Consider the following 6,671-nt stretch of genomic DNA (forward strand, 5'->3'; position numbering starts at 1 on the left):
GATCAGATTTGGATCAACCATGTTCTGATCCGATAAGAACCTGATCTGATGACATGTTAGAAAGTAGATAAATTATATTATATATTTATTGAGATGTATAGGTTTATTTAGATTTTGTATATAAAATCGGATTTGACTAGATCCAGACCCAACCTAATAGTTGATAGATCAGATTTGAATCTTAATATTGAGTTTCTATAAAACCTTATCCGATACTTATCAGATCAGTTCCAGATTCGATTTTACCCTTATTGGATTGTTACAAAATTTACCCTGATCCAATCCAGATCCGATCCATTAATTTTCCTACAGTCTGGGCTAACACTGATACTTATCGAACGATAAATTCTAATATTTTAAACCATGTTTCTCAATTCTAGACTCAAATTCTTCTTTTTATCTCTTTCTTTCTCTTACTACATAATATCTAGAGCATTTAGTGGTGGATATTTTTGGCACACACAATAATAGGATGTGTCCCATACTTTTACACATGAGAAAAGAAGTCTTAGAGTCCTCTATCATAAGTTTCCAAATCACGAGGAAACTTACTATGAGAGATGAAAAATTCATTATCGTGACTGAGATTAAAAGATACTCTTGAGAGCTGTATGCATTGATACATCACTAGTATTAAAGATGACATCTAATAGACACATCCTAAGAGTAAAACGTCTACCTTATGAGAAGAGTCTACCTTAACAAATTTTGGTACGTTACCAACTCGCACATGCATACTGATTAGTTAGTTAGCCTGACAAGATAGTTGACCTGACGAGGAAGGAAACCTAAATGGAGAATGCAATATGACGCAATAATATAGGCCCTCTTCACATGGATATATGGCATGATAGACTCAATGAGATTATGACACATTCTTTTGCAATCATGTGTCAACCCCCCCGGAGCATGATACATGCCAAGAAAATCGTAAAATAACAGGAACGAATCCTCTATATCCCTCTGTAACGCGATTGGACAATTGAAAAATCGTCACTTAAATAACATTGTAATATTCCACCATGAAAAATTAGGACTATAGTGACTATCCATTTTAACAATTTTGATCTGGCAAGAAAAAAAAAACTATTTTTTTAATTTTTTTTAAATCAAATCTAAGCCATCAACACAGCACACCTATGTTGTTAGTTTTCTTGTACATGAGTCTCTCTCTTGTAGAAAGAGTGTTACAGAGGGCTAATGGAAAGAGGGGCTATAGAGGGTCCGCTCCCTGAAATAACTAGGGTTGCCAATTTGTATAAATGGAATTTCATTTGAAGGCAAAGTTATACAATTTCTCCATTTTAAATTGAAAAGTCTAATTAATTTTTAACTTGATTATCAAAGTATTTTCAAAGATCATCATTGAGGGGCAAGGAGAGGTCAATTCCAAATAAAATTCAGGGCAATTATAAAGAGTAAGGCATAACCAGATTTTGAACTCACATTTAATAATACCAAAAAGTGGGTGTCCCTTTTTTTTTTTTTTATGTAGAAATTTTTTCATAATATTGACTTTAAAAGAACCCAATAATTCCTTTTTTTAAGAATTTGCAAAGTGTAGATGCTAATGTACCATACCAAAATTATGGATCTAACCCTGATTTAAGAAAAGATTAGAAGTACTTTGTACTTTTATTCTTTATTGATAAATTTTTTGCGTAAGTCAATAGGTTGTTAATGAAATCCAATTTTGTGTATGGAGGAGAATTGAACCCAAAGACTTGACCGACTTTGTATTTTACATAGAACCATGATAATATGACGCTTCCCTCTGCCGCCATCATAGAATCGTAGATCAAATGCCTTGGGATACACAAGATTCTAAGGCAAATGATCTACGATTTTGTGATAAGGGCATTTGTCAAAAGGGGGGAGTCATATTATCAAGGCTCTTTTATATATGAGTGATGATATTCTAATTCGAAAGTCTTCACTCAAATGACGTGGTAAGGACACAGAATCATAGACATATTTTATCGATATACACAAGTACAAATCCCCATAAAAGATTGCAGTTATACATCTCGAGAAAACAGATCTATGGCTTCATGTCCGTGACATGCCGGTCAAGTATTGACGGAGTGAAGAAAATCATTATTCTTTATATATATATTATGCATCCCAGGTATATATTGAGGGGAATTTAACATCACATGATGGTGAGTATTGACGTTGGACATGTGAGTGGCCTAGAAAATAATCACAAGTTTCTAACACTTTGACTATCTTTCTACATAATTTATGCTCTTTCACATTTACATTTATAACCCCCCCTCCCCAGAAAGGAAAAAAAAAAAAAAAAGTGAAAGAAGAATGGGTTAAAAAAAAAAAAAAGAAATATTTAGATATGAATAAATTAGTAGATAAGATAAAAGAGAAGATTATATAATATACAGTCTCTTTAATCTTCGTATCGGAACTTTCTTTCATTAAAATAACATCCTGCAAAAGCAATCGTCAGCAAGTACACTTACAAAACTAGTTTTTTTTTTTTACAAGTTATAACTTACCACAGAGAAGGAGAGAGAGAGAGAAGTTTTTATTAAGTTGTTGTTGATACAGGTGTAGTGGTAGAAGTAGTGTTTGTTGGTGGAGGAAGAAAACTGGGTCCCTATTTGAGAAAGTAGATTGGGGGAAAACGTTTCAATCTTACAGCAGAAAAGGCTGCCAAAAGAATAGAAATAGAAATCAAGGTGGACCCTACTCTCTTCTCGTCACGTCACCATCCATCCTCCCTTTTCTCCGCAAAATACTCTCCTCCCTTGTCATTTTTGTCCTCCCACTCTTGTCCCTACATCATTTGCTCCTTAGCTCCGTTACGATTGTCACCTGAACTCAACTAATCCTAACGGAACGGAACGGAACGGAGAGAAGTCACGTGAAGAGTGAGTGTGAGTGTGAGTAATGGATGGTAGTGTAGTGTAGTGTGTGCCTAATGGTCCACAGTAGCAGAACAGGTGCAGGGGAAGCGTGTGGCAGAGTCTCTCTCTCTCTTAGAGGTTTCCCGCCAACTGACAGAGGGACTGACGTACGGTCTCAGCGCGTCGCGTCAGACGTGCATCTCTTGGTTGGGCTTTTAGGGGGGTGGGGTGTCACATGACTTTGCGGTGGGCCTCATCTGATGGAACCATATGACCTTCGGTTCACAACCCCATCTGCACTGTACCTTATCCAAGTCCCGAGATGTAACGTCCTCTCTCTCTCTCTCCTTCCTTATTATTATAAAAAATAAAAATATTAATTTATTAATTATTGTATAATAAGGATGTAGAAGTCCAACAGACTCCAATGTCCGTACGTACTATGGGTTTTACCTATTTTCAGATATTATAAAATAAATATTAAATGTAACATCTCCAAGTTTGGGGATTCACAAACGACTTGATTAATTTGATGATCACCGTAGATCAAATGGACTACGTGTTGGCCCAATGTGGTCCACAGATCAGATTCTGATTCTTCGAAGCAATCATGAAGCTACAACCAATAGATGTTGTAGGGGTGTGATCGAGAGATATATATATATATAGGTGTGAAAGACAAGTTGCAGGTTGATGTAATCCGTATTGCTTAAATAAAGCTTACACAGACACGAGGAGTGGGTTCCTCGTTTTGAGTTAAGATGATCTCAACACTCAAGTTTTACTAATTATGGAGATATTTTTTTTTAATACGACAAAAAGAGTTCCTCTATGACGATAATGTCCCTTTGAAATTTCAAAAATTAAAATGAGTCAATGGTTAAGATCGCTAACCAAATTAATCATCAGAAAGCGGGCCTTTTCACTTTAAACTTTAAATAAATGACAAGTGAGAAGTGGTATGGTATGTCCACAAACAATTTTTCAAATAAGATAATTTTGATTCTTAAAAATCGTGTTACATAGCTCACTTACGTTTTCTCTTTCTAACAATTACTAACAATTAGGCTTTGGAGCATTTGCAACTTTAATTATAGATTTGCCTATCTTATTAAGTGCGGCCTCAATGCTTTGTATGAATCACTTGTTCATGTTTGGATTATTAATTTTTTAGGAAAATAAAAATAAAAATTCAAGTTTAAGAATTTTATAATTAGAGGTTTTCAGAAACTATATATATATATTAGATAAAGACATATATATGATATGAAATTTTATTAAGTAGATCATGAGAGTGCAAGTGTAAAATTAGAAGAACTAAATTTGATAAGTAATATCCTTCTTCTAACTAATACAATTATATAGGCGCTAAAAGATATTTGGCATCTAAATGTTTTACCAACAAAAAAAAATTCAAGTTTCAAATCCTTTGTTAATTAACAACTTTTGTGTGTTTATCTAGGGATGTGTGAAATAGGATATGACAAATCTTTTAATTTTTTTATATATAATGATACAAATCTTAGTATACACTAGTACTTGGAGTATTCTTTTCCACTAACATATAGATTTTGGTGTATAGGATAAAGGTTGCTTAATGAATCCCTTTGTAAAAAGGACTTTTTTGCATTCTTTAAATTTAAATTATTTTTATCAATAATATTTATATGGATTAGTAAGTCTGGGAAGACCATTTTAATCACGCCACCCAATGGAAACACATGTCACAAAGGTGTGAAGGAGCCCACTAAAAAATAATGCGCTGACATTTTAAAACAAGCTAGTAACAAGAGAAGTTACCAAGCTCTACACCTTAAAAGGATTACGTTATATAAGGAAGAAAGTTAGTGGTTCAAAACCCTATCATAAAAAATGTGAAGCACGATATAAAATCACGAAAGCAGACTGTAATTTCGATACAAGCAAAAATCACTCAAAAACATAGTATGGTAAGATTTTAGGTTAATAAGTGTAGGACGACCAAAGTGCGATCGACTTCAAGAAAATCAACTAGATCAATCAAACCCCAGCTCGGGCCTATAATTCATAGCTAACAAAGATAAATCTAGAAGAGATAAGAGTTTTTCCATACACTAAACCCTAAACCCATAAATTATCAAAACAATAGAGTATGAAAAACCTTAACGCATCCATCCTTAAAAAGCAAATAAAGGAATGCGTAGTCCAAGCTCCTAAATCCATTTGAAACATACGTTAAGCAACCCGCACCTGAACGACATCTGATCAAACTAATAACACATAAATGACCCTGAGTAAGTACCTAAGTCCGAGCATGACCTCTCTCATTAATAAATACAAGAAATATCTCATTAAACTCATGGAACATTATGTGTTAAAGATATTTTACTTCACATTATTGACCTACAACACTTATATATCAAAGAAAAATCTCACTGATAAGTGATCGATCCATCCCTCAAAGCACTCAAATGTACCTTAAACTGAACAAGTCATCTAAATACCTAAATCAACTGTGTGACGACACATGTCTCTGGATTTCGTCTATAAAAATAAACCTACCAAATAGAGAAAATAATTTGAAAGTTGAAAAATTCGTTGCAAGTTAACTGGAGGCTAAAAATTCTATAAGAAGAAAGATCACTTTGCAAAGTCACTATTCTTTTAAATAAAAAAAAGAGACTTATCTAACAGACATGACTATTGCAATTTTATCACAAAAACTCTTTTAGAGTTCTCACAACTTTAAGGAAACCTTACTTTATCAAGTTGGTTACTCAACAAATCTTACTTTATCACGTTTGTTACCTAACAAACCTTGGAGTGGGGATCCACGACATAAATTTTAAATTGAGAGCATTAATTTGTTACACAACAAAAAAAAAAATTCACTATTGATTTTTAATTTTAAATTTGGGAGTTCAATAGTCATTTATTTTCAACAACTTCGATCAAGTTCAAAAAATAATTTGTTTTAAAATTTTTGTAATCTGATTTTTTTTATGAAATTTAAAAGATTGTGGTATTAGATTTTTTTAATCTTACAAAGTAATTCACGCTAGTCTTATACATAAAGTAAGATTTGTGAGAATAATAAATTTGATAAAGTAAGGAAGTTTATGTAATAAAATTGTACAAGGTAGGTTTGTCCGGTAAATCTGAGTATTTAATTTGTTCAAGGTTGCAATGTAATGTAATGTTACCTATGATCTATGTAGGTGTTACAATAGGGCTCACTACACCCAAAATGTGTGCCAAGTGTCAAATGTTTGGAGTAGGGTGGATCAAAAATTTTGTTTTGGCTCCACAGTGATGAGTGATGAGTGATGGAGTGAAGTTTGATAGGGAAGAGGAAGTAGGGAGGGGTGTTTGGTTTTATCTTTAGAAGACAGAGGAAATATTAAATGAATGTTGACGCTTAAGGTGCGTCACAAATGTCGGAAAATAGCCCACGTAGGCAGCAGCCTTAAATGCCGACAATTTAATTTTTCCGAAGTAATTCCGTGTCCCAGTACTAGCCCCCCTTATCTCTTGTATCCAAATTTTGAAGCAGCTCACCCCTCTCTCTCTTTACTCTCTTTCACACCCAGCCTGTCAATCTCTCTCTCTCTCTCTCTCTAACCCAAATAATAAAGGGCTTTTGTTGTTAACGTGTGTGTGTGTGTGTGTGTGACCTTAGTGCACACGTTAATATGCAATAAATACACTTTGAAAATTAGAATCAGATAAATTAGTTTTTTTTAAAGGGTATTTTCGATATAAAACCCAATTTCGAAAGTGTATTTATTGCACCTTAACGTGTGCCCTCTGAACACCCCGTCAATTCAA

Source organism: Akebia trifoliata, chromosome 2 (assembly GCF_017979445.1).
Source record: "Akebia trifoliata isolate Shusen 1 chromosome 2, ASM1797944v1, whole genome shotgun sequence".
Lineage (NCBI taxonomy): Eukaryota > Viridiplantae > Streptophyta > Magnoliopsida > Ranunculales > Lardizabalaceae > Akebia > Akebia trifoliata.